Genomic DNA, 15,484 nt, shown 5'->3' with positions numbered 1-15,484 from the left:
GGTATTGCTGTTCAGGACGTGCTGACAGGCGCATGCGTGAGCTGCTGTTTGCCTATTGAGCGATATGTACTTACTCGCGAGTGTACTTAAAGTGAGTGTCCTTAAACCGGGGTATGCCTGTATATATATATATATATATATATATATATATATATAATATATATATATAGACCATACGATACCGGTTGCAACACGACATCAAGGGACAGCACGCAGGTAAGTAAATCATGAATTTTCTATATTTGATAGAAGACACAAAAACCTATCAAATATAGAAAATTCATGATTTACTTACCTGCATGCTGTCCCTTGATGTCGTGTTGCAACCGGTATCGTATGGTCTGTTATTGCTTTATGGGATAAGCACCAAAACTTATTTACTTGCATATGGTGTGCCGGCTGTGCATTGGATTATATATATATATATATATATATATATATATATATATATATATATATATATATATATATATATATTATATGTATATATGTATCGACACATACATGAAAAAGTGAATTAGGCATTTGTGTGCACAGACACAGTATAACGAAGTTATACATTACTGTGACAAACAATGAGTGCGGATGTGCTTTGTGGTTATGCATGTTAACCCATTGTTTGTACAAAGATTCACACATACATTCTGCTTTCAACTATAGGGCAAACATGTTGAATGCCTTGTAAGGTAGAAGGTTGCAGTGTGTGTTATTTGGAAGACCATTACACATAATCCATTCATGCAGGTCAAGTTGTGTATGTTTTCTCATAATGATTTCATCCACAATAGCTGAGCCAATACATGTTTCCAAACACACACATAGAGATATATATCTATATATATATATATATAGAGCAACTGTAAATATTACTGTATGCTCATGTGCATGTCTTAGACAGGTCTGCAACCCTGTCTTTCCCCATTATCGCCCAGCATATAGCGCTTCCACTGCAGCAAGGGATTCTTGGAAATTACATACAAATGAGCACTCAGTGCCACCTTTTGCCACATATATATTATTTTTTACTTTTTGTAGGACAACTACAGTAGAGGCAACGTTTATTCTAACATTTGCCGTAAACTAGCCGGGTTACATTCTGGGTATGTGCTGGGTATGGGCTGGGTATGTTCTGGGCTAGTTTGAGGCACGTTTAAGGTATTTCTGCATTGACTAACGACCCATAGGATTAACACAGCAGGGATCCCTGGCAGTCCAATTCAGTTTGAATGGGACTGCCAGGGACCCCCGCTGTTAATCTGATAGGCCATTAATCAATGCAGAAATGCTGGGGCTAGTTTAAGGAAAGTTTAAGGCATGTATTCAGAATGTACCTGGGTGTTTCCTGGGTTTTTTGGGGAATTGCCACTGGTTTTTGTTCGAATAAGAGTTGCCTCTACTGTAGATATAAATATATATAGATAGATATATAGATATAGAGAGAGAGACAGATATACAGATATACATGTAGGTATGCTTATATTGGGAAGAAAGTTTAAGTTGCAGCGGAAATATAGATAAGAACTGTAACCTACGACACGCCTAGTACAGTAACATTTGTCACCTGGTGGAAATGGAGCAGAATAAATTCCGATATCTCTGTCCCCGGGCTAACCCTCCACGACGACAGGAAGAAATTTTTCCCGCATCTGCTCCTCCAATGGTGTTAAGATTAGAGATTGTGCTGGCGGCCCACCTTCAGTGCCAGAAGCATGCATCCGTTGTGCGTGTATTTTTTTCTTTAAGTTTGCTCTGATATCATTGAATCTCTTCCGACAATTCACCCGGTCCATGACATGATTCCCACACGCAGACACAGCCAAGGTTATTTGATCCCACATTTCTTTTTTTGATGCTGAACTTGTCCGCCCTTGAAATACATACAAAATATATGACGTTAATTATTATTAGAAAAACTATCAGTTTCCTAAACTGCTACCTGTTCCAACAGATACCAAACATGCTGGTTTAGGTATAATATGTGTACCACATGAGCATTTACGTGTAAACATACAAATGTAAGGAAGCTTGCATGAATATTGTATGAACTTTGCCCAAATTTTTAGACTGAGTGTTATGGTCGTTCTAAAGCATGAAGGAATATGTGTGTAACAATTAAGTTTAATTGATAGATATTATAGAATAATATTTTGATATTAAGACATCTCACATGACCTAGGATAACATGTCTTTGAAGAATCAATGCAAAGATAGACTTACCTAGTAAATGCCCATACAGACAGTCATAGTGCTCCAGAATCCCTGTGACAAGAACTCTGTTTTCCTCTTCATTGAACCGAGGATTACGTGGCCGCTCAAGACGTTTCTTCTGAATACGTACAGGCCCAGAGCTTGGCTGCTGCTGACTGGACTCTCCTTCTTCCAATGGAAGAAACTCCAAAAGCGGGCCACCAGCCTTTAAATGGGCCGCTCAATCCAAAACATGCTTGCTTCGGCAGATTCAGCAAGAAGTTTCATTGGGGAAACTAACACCACCTCGCCATGCACGCCGATACACCTGTGTGTGATCAGCAAATCATCGGCAGAGTGGGAGCAAATGTTTTCGGCTTGATTCGGAAGGGATTCGGCACTTATTGCATACAGAGAGGGAAAATCGCCAGAATCATGCCGATAAGGTACCCTTGGCGATTGCACTTTTTCGGCGCTTACTGCATAGAGCCCTAAATCTCTGTTCAATAGAGTAATCCATGGGTTAGCCGGTAATGTAATATAGGAAATAAGTTCAATTCTTATGATCACCTCTTTCCAGAATATATGGATTACAGGAAACCCCACCAAATGTTGAGCATGGATACCTGCCCCCCACATTACCTCTAGCATCTTTTGGATGTCCCCAGGAAGAGAATCCTCAATTTAACTGAAGTGAAATACTATCTGAAAAAATTCTTATACAGTATGAGTTTTCTGTGATTTTAGTTGATATAGAAGATTTGTTAGTGGTTTCCAAAATTCTGTTCCACTTATCAATAGGGAGTTTTTCTCCTAATATTTTCCCCATGATTCTATATCATTTGGTTTGTAGAGACTATTAGCCTCCAGCCTCCACTTATATATGATATAATGTTGATACCATATCCATCAGCACTAAAATGGGGAAGGTAGATTCAAATAATGTGGTGCAGCGTTGAATTAATTTTTTCTTTTTATGGCAGAGTTTTTGTGGTTTTCATTTGCATGCCGTAGACTGAACAGCCTGGTTGCTATATCATAGAATTTGAAATAAGGAATACCAAATCCTCCATAGAACGTTGGCCTACTCATTGTCACTGATTTTATTCTAGGCCTTTTGTTTTTCCAGATAAATTTATACGTGTGGTTTTGTAGATTTTAATTAAAATTGATGAGCACATGAAGATATAAACATATACTTTATATTTAAAATGACAACAAATTTAATAAAAAGTGAATGCAAATATAAATGACTAAGTAATATAGTAGACGGTGATGATAGATACAATTAACTGATACTGGAGTAAAATTCTGTTTTGGGCAAATACAGATGAATTCAAGCATAAATTCTCTTTTTTAATTTTGTTAGTAGACCTAATGCTAGCCACCTTGTTTTACTATTTGATGAAGGGTGCCAAATCGATGTCCACATTTAACCCTTGTGGCTATGTAACATCTTAAGTGTCACTTATAAAGTGTCTGTGGAGTTAATACTGGAGTTAGAATTGGAGGTGAAGACTTCAAGAATATCTGGACTCTGTACTACAACAACAACTCTACAAATGTGAGAACTTGACTTTCTAAATGCTCTGATAATTTATAAGCTTCATATCCTCAACCTGGTTTTGTCTCTCCTCATGCATCTCACTATGCCCTCCTTATTACTTTTTCTATTTACTATTTCCTCACTCCTTTGTAAAAATTTCTGTTCTCTCTAGCTTCCCCACTCCATTCCTATCCACATTTCTTCATCTCTCCTCCCCTCTACCTCTGCCTGTGCCCATACATTGCACCATTATTTATACACCTCTTTCCCAACAACTTCTTTATCCCTCAATAAAAAGCATCCCCACAAATTCTATATTCACACCATATTTCCAGTAAGTCTTTGCTTACCGAGATGAACTCCCTACAGGCTAGGTATGTATAGATTCACTGCTCACATTCAAATGTATGGAGGAACACCCCTCAGTCAATCAGAGTGTGGAGAGAGATTGAAACAGGACAATCAGAGGCAGGGGGGGGGGCAAAGGTGTGGCAGTTTGCCAATCGTGACAACAGAGCAAGCGGTAAATATGAAATCTGCCAATCACAGAAGCGCTTATGGTCACCATTGCCAGCCTTGATCATCCGAACTGGACATCAATGAGGTTGAATGCGATAGTGCCAAGGTGGCGGTGAGTGGCAGAGCTCCGCTTTTGGTCTGTTTTCAGTCCCAGTGGGTGCCTTTTACACACAATATTCCCTGGACACTGGCTTTTGATCCACACTCTCCAAAGTCTTAGAAAACATACCAAACCATGGTTACCCTTATCTCCAGAATGGGAAAATGGATGTCCAGCAAGGGGCATGCCTTTGAAAGTGAAAGTGTCTTCGGTTTGGCCCTCTAAATTCACAGGAGTGGTACTACTAAACCCACATGTGTTGAAGTATCCATACACAGGCCAAACCAGTAGAACTACTTTCATATGTGTTACATTTTTACCAGGATTTGGAAATGCATATACACAATACATGGGCAAAACTCCAGTGCCCAACATGAACCCGAATGAAAACAGACAGCAGGAAGGATTTGATCTTTATTTTTAGTATCCCTGCTGTCCGTTTAATCACATTCTAATTAAATACAGTCATAAAGAATGTAGGTACATATATGCACGTTTTGGATAGATTTGGTTTGCATAAACAGACATTTCTCTTTACTTTTATTTATAGAACATTTTACAGCTGAATCGGCCATTTTTGTAAAACATCATGATGTTTTCTGGCAGACTAATGAGATGCACCGGAGTTACACTGCAGGGTCCCTGCTGTGTGAATGCCTACCTTAATAGATGCGCAGTTAGAGGCTGAATCAGTCACTCTAACTGAGTGCCTCTCACAGGCGATTGCGGTGGTTTTATTAAAATTCTAATATTACACTAAAGTAGCAGGGTGTCTCCGGAGCTGAATCACATTGATTTCAGGTCCGTGGACCCCCTACTTCCTGAGTTACAGGCCCAGTTACAGGGTGCCAGTATCCCCAATGTTAAAATCCTGTGGGTCACGTGACCATGGGATCTAAACAAAGCAGAGGTATACCGGCACCCCATAACTGGGCCTGTATCTCGGGAAGTAGGGGGTCCCCGAGGCTGAAATCAAATTTATTCAGCTCAGAAGACCCCCTGATCCCGCACTCTATTATCAACCCCCCCCCCTCCTCCAAATAAAAAAAATCATTACCTTAGCGGGAAGCTGCTAAGGTAATGAAGCTGCTTACATTTTATTTTTATTCATAGTGAGCAGGGGGTCTCCGGAGGTGAACAAAGTTGATTTCAGCCTCGGGGACCCCTACTTCCAGAGTTACAGGCCCCGTTATGGGGTGCCATTATCCCCGCTATGTTAATAACTGCGTGGGATGTACTGTAAACAATGCAGAGGGATCCTGGCACCCCATACCCATGGTACACCATGTACACATGGTGTATAGCAACCAATCAGATTGGAGATTTAGTTCCCACGATCTGGTTGGCTGAAATACCATGGGATGCCGGCCATGTTGGATTTAGTGATTTCATGTTCAAGGCAAATGAAGCATAGCCATTCTGATTGGCTGGCATCATTCCCTTTAAGTGACGTCATTAGAAAAAAATGTAGTTGGCACATGGTTTTAACAGCCAATCAGATGGCTGTTAAACCACTTCCCGCCCAAATGTGACATCACAAGCCCTATTTAAGGCTGTGACGCCTCATTTGAGCCCAAGAAGACGACGAGACAACATCGGTTGGGATCTACCATGGGGCTTTTTGAATTGACAAATTAAGACAGAAGATTAAGAAGATCAAGAAATGGTGACAGATGAAGATAGAAGAAGGTGATTAAAGAAAGAACATACAGAACACCTACAAGCTCAAATTGAACCCCCAAAATACCCACAACATATATATAAGCATATAAGTTTCACAGAGGAGTGCTACTGAGCATGGCAATATGTATTTAAAACCAGAGACATAACATAAAACACAGACAAAGCTCAGTGCACATCCAGAAAAACTTATATACGGTACAGTGCCTAAATATACATGTATAAATAACTAATAAATAAAATGGTCTTTTAGTTTAACATTTTGGCCAAATTGTTGTAAGCCCTTGAGCCAAACTTCACGGCAGACCACGTTTCAAGGGTCCCTACACTAATAAAAGCTCACTCCATGGCATCTCCAACTATCAGGGGAACTTGCCTGCATGCAGTGTGATTGTGACAAATCTATTACAGAGTGCTTTTCCTGGTAATGTACAGGTTAATAAAAGCTTCAATCAGACTTAGAACATTTGCAACTTATATTGACAGATTTATTATAAATCATTCTTCCTGGCAATGCACAGGTTATTAAGAATTTATATTAGTGTAGGGACCCTTGAAACGTGGTCTGCCGTGAAGTTTGGCTCAAGGGCTTACAACAATTTGGCCAAAATGTTAAACTAAAAGACCATTTTATTTATTAGTTATTTATACATGTATATTTAGGCACTGTACCGTATATAAGTTTTTCTGGATGTGCACTGAGCTTTGTCTGTGTTTTATGTTATCTCTGGTTTTAAATACATATTGCCATGCTCAGTAGCACTCCTCTGTGAAACTTATATGCTTATATATATGTTGTGGGTATTTTGGGGGTTCAATTTGAGCTTGTAGGTGTTCTGTATGTTTTATAATTCTTGTGCAGCTAGTCTTGGCTGTTTTGGAGGGTGGCAACCTCCTATCCAATTGAAGCTCACTCCCTCCCACATTTAAATGGTTAAAAGCTCACTCCATGGCATCTCCAACTATCAGGGGAACTTGCCTGTGTAGCGGTCATGTAAAATAGCTACAGTCATCTCTCCTGCTGACAATAAGGCCTGGTAAGTTGTGGGCATGCCAGCAGTAATTATGGAGGTTTGCCCTCACACCCTGGTGGGGTGCCCTGTGTATGGATGGGAGTAGTCACATGCTCTGACTCCATGGTTAGTGATGTCAGAGGTGTGTCAGTTTCCAGAGTGTACATAAGGCACAGCACTGAGTCTAAAGTTAGTTCTGCCAGAGATCTGCGTCCAGTTCTGGCAGGAGTTCAAGTTCAAGTACTAGCCTGAGTTGATAAGAGTTCTGGTTATGTTATAGTAACTGAGAGGAGACTGTGTCCAGGGACCTGGCACAGGGCAGTGATCCCTGCGGGGATAGGGAATCCCTATTTAAGGAGAGATACACCTTTTAAAGGGAGGCACTGACTGCAGAATGAGTGGCTAAGAATATACTGCGAGGGGCAGCTAGCCCACAACAACCAATAAAGATGTTCTCATTCACAAACCCTCTCGTGTACATGTGTGGAGTGAATGTACAGAGAGGAGCACCACGGAGGAGTTCCTCAACAGGACCATCCCCATGCGGACGCAGGGACCCTGATGAGGTGGAGGCGCTGCACTGGAACTAGGTGAGACTCAGCACACTACCTCAGCTGCCTGTCTGGACGGGTCCTCCCCACACACCATCATGCGGGAGACTCAGGAGTCCTGTTGCCAACAGGTGCACCACCAGACACTACCACACTGTAATGGGGGCCGGTTAGACCACAGGGGCCAATGTGAGATTGGGTGGGTCAGGCCGGTTCAGAAATACTGTTACATTTGGAGGCGAGCTGCTGAGATCAGATCTGTCATCAGGACAGGCTCTAGCTAGGCACACTGGGAAACAGGGAGAGAGTCTGCTGCCACTCTGTGCTGCGTAGGGACGGACCTAGGGGTGGTCAGGGGGCTGATGGGATATTGTCAGTTCGCAGGGACAACCTAGGGTCCTGAAAGGAGTGAGGGGTCTGGAGCCGGGCTATAGCTGACCGAGTCACCTTGAGGCAGTGCTAGTTGGTAGGACGCCAGAAGGGATAGCCTGTAACTTGGTCAGGAATCCTGGAGAGGGTCTGCGCTAGGCTGACCAAGAGAGGTAGATGCCCCAAGTACTGCATGGCAGAGCCAGAGTACCTAGCCCATTCCAGACACTTACCATAGGGAGCACAGACTGGGAGGAAGGAGTCACAGCAGACACTGAGAGAGTGAGCCTAGCCTGAGGTAGTGCAACATGAGTCCAGCCTAGATCGGGTACACATGTGGTGGTGCATCTGAGCAATCTTTATTGTACTGATGTGGAGGCTGCCCCGCAGAGCGGAGTCCCATGTACGATAACTGTTACGAGAGAATGGAGGATCCGCGTGGTGCGGAGAACACAAAATGGCGACCAGAGGCTGATGGGGAGGGCACCCGTGGCGTGCACCCCACTGAAGAGCAAACTGTAGCCGAGTTATCGTTAACCAATCTGCTCTGGAGCGGAGCGAAGGCCGTGGCTGCCCCGTTTTTATCCTGTCTGGGACACCGAGGGGCCACCCTTGAAGAGTGTGAGGAAATTGTAATAATTGGGGGAGAACCCCGCGAGGAGAGCAAACAAACTGACTTTTTGGGCTTAAAAGCCAACCAAAATGGCGGTTCCCGCTTGCTAGGGAAACCGCATTGGACAGTCACAGAGAAAATGGCTGATGCAGAACTAGCAAAGAGCTGGCCGGGAATGGCGCGAACAGCAGAGCCCTGCCCTGATGGGGGGCATGGAGCGAAAGCTATGGCTGCGCCTTCATGGACAGTGACTCACTCGGCCCCTGTGCTGAGTCAACCGCTTAGTCTATGGGACCCTCCCCTGATTTCCACCAGGGGGAGTGACTTTCAACTATGGCCTGTGGGAATGCACCCACTGGGCCCAGGGACTGATATCCAGACGGCGCCACTACAAAAAGTAGTTCCGGCCGCGGAAATGATTTGCAAGAAAGAGGGATATTTTGCACGCAAAGCTGCTGCAAGGAGAAGGCGGGAACTAGCCGCGGGAAAAGAATCCAGCTCTGAGGAGGAAACTGGCGCGAAAACGCAGACCGCGCCCACCAGGACTGAGAGAGGCGCGGCCTTAATTAAGGGGCATGATATTCCCCTGTGGGACCCGCCCATAATTGCAACCCCTGGGGGCGGGTTCCAGCTATGTCAGCGGAAGGAGGAGCCGAAGCAGGAAGTGGCTGGCCCAGAAGCTTCTACCGGTCAGTTGCGAGGGACCACTGACCTGGAGAGACCCACACTGAAAGTGGTCCCTACAAAAAGAATGGCCTGCCCCTCCGCTGTGGGAACTATGGTCTCCACCCAGCCCTACTCAGTACCCGGCGGGCTACTAGTAGTAAGGGTGGCTAACACCGAGACGGTGGTCGGGCTCTGCCTACAATGCGGGCTGCCCGGAGGCACGGTCAACACGGCGGCACGTTGCCCACATTGCGGGACACTGTACTTATGGCCTATGCCAACGTTTATACCGATACAATCGGCTGACCCCCCGGGGGACCAGGCTAGGCGAGCCGCCGAGTCCCCTGGCGCACTGTGGATAGGACGTGCGAGTCCCGGAGAAAGGGGACTGGAGCCGGTCAAGTCGGCTGGGTCGGCCGCAACCGAGACAGTCGGGTCACCTCCTGACCGCACCGAGAAGGGAGAATACTCGGACGAGGATCTCCGTGAACTAGCGGAGGTGACATCGAGGCCTAGGATAGAACCGGGGAGGACGACACCCCGTGGTACCAGCAGCTGTCAGAAAGACAGGACGTCCCCCGCAGATCGGCGAGCCGAGAGACGGAGTCCCTCCGCCTCAGAACGTGGCGGCGACGGACGAGAGACGCCGGCACCCCTGCAGACGGGTAAGAGGAGTCCCTTCACTTACCTTGCCCCAGCAGACGGTGTAGGAGCGGAGAGGCCATGCCAGGCCGCAGGCGCACGTGGAGAGACGGCATCACTTCCGGTGAAGACGACGGCGGAGCTTCCGGATGTCGTCATCGAAGAAGAGATCCCGAATAGGGGTCCAACCCGCGATGACGGTGTTTCCGGTTCCGGGGAGGACATCACTTCCGGTGGGCGACAGCGGAACCCCTAGAAAGAATGCAGCGACCCTTCGGCGATCGGGGGAAGGTCCCCGATCAACTACAAGGCCCAGGAGTTGGATGGCCGATCCAAGGACTGAGGAGGGTGAGATATCCTCATTGGACCAGTCTACGGACAGCCAGGAACGGGTCGTAACCCCTTGGGGTCCAATTTCTTGCCCATACGCCCAATCCCACGCCCTAGCTAAAACCCCTGCCCCAATCACACGGTCCCCGGGTTCCCCGCCTAGTTTGGAATCTGTGGACATATCATCAGGGGGAGAAGGGAGACGGACTGGGGAAAGACAGCGCAGTGGCGCTACGGAGGGCGATTCTCGGGGAGGGGGAGAATTGAGAGTGGCCACGACCGCACCCGAACCAGTGATAAAGGCCCCGGAATGTTCCAGGTGGTCTCTACCGCGATCGGCGCGGTCGTCGGGGGTATTTTCTATAGATGATGATAGGGAGTCAGGGAGGTCAAATAAATTTAGAGAGAACCGTTGGTGGGCCCCACTATTCGAAGGGTACTCCGCCTGGATGGACCGCACTCGGTTCCTCATCCGGCGAGAAGATGTAGTGGATTACTGGTGGGCTGTGGGAGAATTCACACCTGAGCAAAGGGACAGAGAGTTGCAGGAGCGGTGGCTGCAGATTGAGCATAGGGAGATAGAACCCATGGGTCCTAGTATCCTATCAGACCCCGTGGACCCTGATGAGCCCCTATCATGGGTGTTACCTGGGAGGGCAGGTAAGGCTGACCTGACCAGGATAAGTAGGGCCGAGAGAACCATAATGGCTTGGTATAAATCATCCCACGGGTTGGAGTACCCGTATGTCCCTGAGCCTCTCATGGATGAGATAGAGGACAACCGGGATAGGTGGCTTAGGGAGACCATTGAAATGCACTTAGTAGGAAGAGGGAGTTCCGTGATAGGGAAGAAGGCCGAGGAGCGCATAGAGCACTTAGTGTGGGTATGGGGCATTGGCAGAAACATTTATAAGCACAGGGTGACATATAGGCCTGAGAGGGGACTGCCTAGGCACTATCACGTCACGGTCATAGACATGGGCGGAAGAGAGGTCAAGAAACCTGACCCGAGTCACTATTTTTAGGGGGTACTAATACGTTACGCGGCTTCGTGGCTGCTGGTCGGGGCGGGCTTGGCGGAATGTACTGTAGTCATTTTTGTTATACACCATGGAAATGTACGTGAAGTTAATCTAATTATGTGTTGTATTTCAGTGCTTCCTGGAAAAGGGTATACAAATTTAGGTCCCAGCGAGGACGATGGGATTCACCAGGGGGAGAATGTAGCGGTCATGTAAAATGGCTACAGTCATCTCTCCTGCTGACAATAAGGCCTGGTAAGTTGTGGGCATGCCAGCAGTAATTATGGAGGTTTGCCCTCACACCCTGGTGGGGTGCCCTGTGTATGGATGGGAATAGTCACATGCTCTGACTCCATGGTTAGTGATGTCAGAGGTGTGTCAGTTTCCAGAGTGTACATAAGGCACAGCACTGAGTCTAAAGTTAGTTCTGCCAGAGATCTGCATCCAGTTCTGGCAGGAGTTCAAGTTCAAGTACTAGCCTGAGTTGATAAGAGTTCTGGTTATGTTATAGTAACTGAGAGGAGACTGTGTCCAGGGACCTGGCACAGGGCAGTGATCCCTGCGGGGATAGGGAATCCCTATTTAAGGAGAGATACACCTTTTAAAGGGAGGCACTGACTGCAGAATGAGTGGCTAAGAATATACTGCGAGGGGCAGCTAGCCCACATCAACCAATAAAGATGTTCTCATTCACAAACCCTCTCGTGTACATGTGTGGAGTGAATGTACAGAGAGGAGCACCACGGAGGAGTTCCTCAACAGGACCATCCCCATGCGGACGCAGGGACCCTGATGAGGTGGAGGCGCTGCACTGGAACTAGGTGAGGCTCAGCACACTACCTCAGCTGCCTGTCTGGACGGGTCCTCCCCACACACCATCATGCGGGAGACTCAGGAGTCCTGTTGCCAACAGGTGCAGCACCAGACACTACCACACTGTAATGGGGGCCAGTTAGACCACAGGGGCCAATGTGAGATTGGGTGGGTCAGGCCGGTTCAGAAATACCGTTACACCTGCATGCAGTGTGATTGTGACAAATCTATTACAGCGTGCTTTTCCTGGTAATGTACAGGTTAATAAAAGCTTCAATCAGACTTAGAACTTTTGCAACTTAAATTGACAGATTTATTATAAATCATTCTTCCTGGCAATGCACAGGTTATTAAGAATTTATATTAGTGTAGGGACACTTGAAACGTGGTCTGCCGTGAAGTTTGGCTCAAGGGCTTACAACAATTTGGCCAAAATGTTAAACTAAAAGACCATTTTATTTATTAGTTATTTATACATGTATATTTAGGCACTGTACCGTATATAAGTTTTTCTGGATGTGCACTGAGCTTTGTCTGTGTTTTATGTTATGTCTCTGGTTTTAAATACATATTGCCATGCTCAGTAGCACTCCTCTGTGAAACTTATATGCTTATATATATGTTGTGGGTATTTTGGGGGTTCAATTTGAGCTTGTAGGTGTTCTGTATGTTTTATAATTCTTGTGCAGCTAGTCTTGGCTGTTTTGGAGGGTGGCAACCTCCTATCCAATTGAAGCTCACTCCCTCCCACATTTAAATGGTTAAAAGCTCACTCCATGGCATCTCCAACTATCAGGGGAACTTGCCTGCATGCAGTGTGATTGTGACAAATCTATTACAGAGTGCTTTTCCTGGTAATGTACAGGTTAATAAAAGCTTCAATCAGACTTAGAACTTTTGCAACTTATATTGACAGATTTATTATAAATCATTCTTCCTGGCAATGCACAGGTTATTAATAATTTATATTAGTGTAGGGACCCTTGAAACGTGGTCTGCCGTGAAGTTTGGCTCAAGGGCTTACAACAATTTGGCCAAAATGTTAAACTAAAAGACCATTTTATTTATTAGTTATTTATACTTGTATATTTAGGCACTGTACCGTATATAAGTTTTTCTGGATGTGCACTGAGCTTTGTCTGTGTTTTATGTTATGTCTCTGGTTTTAAATGATTAAAGAAAGAAGAAAGAAGATTTGGGTACCTGAGCAGGATCTTCATGGCGGATGGCATTGGATGCTGTTTGAGGCCTTCAAGGTACGTGAGCTTCCTGTTTCCCCGGGAATCGGAGGGCCAGCGCTTCTAATGGTAAGTAATATATTGAATGTTTGTAAATGTATTTTTTACAGGTTTTTACATTGGATGTTTTTTTTAATGTTTTTTTTTTGCACATTGACTGATAATATATTAATCTGAACTACTTTAGAGAACAGATCAATATATTATTAGGACAATATTTGGGGGGCATTTCTGGCTTTGTATTGCTGCTGTGTTTTGCAATGTTAGTTTATTATGTGGCTGTCATTGTTTGATATTTTTCTGCTTGATTGAAATAAAATCTTGGCGATTAATTTACGTCTTAATGATGTGTTGTGTTGCCTAATGCATTTAATGGTTGTTTCTGATATTTTTAAAATGTATTTCTTTGTAGTTACTTGTTTAATTAATAGCTGTTGTATTAATGAATTGCTTTGATTGGTTACTAAAAATGAACAATACAGACCGGCGCCGCAATAGTCCAAAGGGAATATTAAAGTCCAATGGTATAAATGTCTCTAGTGATGGATATCTGTTGATGTGATGCGATATTCCAGCCTTCTCCAAGATATTACTCCATACACATATTCAGAAAAAGAGACAAAGAAAACACATCATAGTGCAACAATGCAGATAATAACATACAGGACAAACAAAACGGAACAAACACTACATAAAACAGGTAAGGCTGACTATATTAAAAAGGTAGTTTATTACACATATATAAATGAGGCAGATGCGGGATCCGGTGTTTTAAAACCAGAATCCTACTTACAGGCAGAGGATAGGATGTATGTGTTCCGGTTGCAGCTCCGTCCGAGCACTTGACCTCCCAGGATCTCTCTCACTCAGCGACCGGAAATTCGTCACTCTACGCGACTCTGGAGCTCACCAGGGGCTGCCGCCCTCTCTCTCACCGGAAACACCTCACTGGGGGCGGGTTGGAAGCGCCGAAAATCTCCTCTCCAAGCAAATTCTGTGGCAAACGTTCAGCAAGTCCTCTGCCACACTGCACAATAAAAACTTCTGACAAACAGCCCAACACGTTTCGTGCGCAGTACTGTGTGTGTGTAAATAACAAGCAGCGGTACCTCTGTCTCTTTCTCTCTCCACAACTGCCTTGGTTTGATTGGTTACTGATTTAATTAATAGCTGTTGTATTAATGAATTGCCTTGATTGGTTACTGGTTTAATTCATAGCTGTTGTATTAATGAATTGCTTTGGTATTTTGGAATGTTTTATCATTGTGTGTTTTGTGCACTAATGTTTTGAGATTAAGGGCTCTATGCAGTAAGCGCCGAAAAGCCGTTTATCGGCATTTTTTCGCCAAAATGGCCTTCCCGATTCTGTAAGCGCCGAAAAGACTCCAAAATCAGCATTTTTTGTTCCCGATAAAATCTTATTGGCATGCGGGTGCCGATAAGCCACTTTTCGGCACCTTTCGCCACTTTTTGAAATTGCCTGTATTCTAGTAGCCCCGATCAGCTTATCACTGCTGATCGGCACTCTAGATTTGAGATTTGTACGCCAATTCGTCCCGCCAACTAAAGTTGGCAAGTTGCAGGGGAGAAGGATCGGCAAGGTTGGCGGGACGGCACTTAGAAAAAATAGCTCATCTCAACATCTATGGAGTCAATGGAGCGGAGACGTATAACTTTATATGGGTGTTTACGTGGTATATCTCCAAATAAACTTTACTTGATATTACAGTGTCGATGTAATTCACTTCATCGTGTCACCGGTTACATTTATTATTGTTTGAACATCTTAGTTGTGAATGTTATTAGGATTTGCGTGTCACATGACTGTTTATGTTATGCTGTGTGAAGGGAAAGTCCTATAGTAAACTCTTAAAGGAACAGTTCACATCATGTGAAACATGTTAGTTAAATGTGTTTGTTTTGAACATATAATGTAAAATAATTGACACATATCACAGATCATGCGTTTTGTAATGTTGATATACATTATGTATTGTTTGTACTGGATAACGCATGATACAACAAAGATATAGCTGTTATTCGTTCTGTGTACATGTTATTTGTGACCTTCCTGTTTTTATGAAGTCTGCAATTGCACACTGAATAACATTGCATGATTACATTTTACACAATGCAGTGCAATCATGTCATCTTAAGTGCTACACATATCTGTAATAGGACATCATTGACAGATT

Source organism: Ascaphus truei, chromosome 4, assembly GCF_040206685.1.
Source record: "Ascaphus truei isolate aAscTru1 chromosome 4, aAscTru1.hap1, whole genome shotgun sequence".
NCBI lineage: Eukaryota > Metazoa > Chordata > Amphibia > Anura > Ascaphidae > Ascaphus > Ascaphus truei.
Note: the sequence above shows the minus strand (reverse complement) of the source record.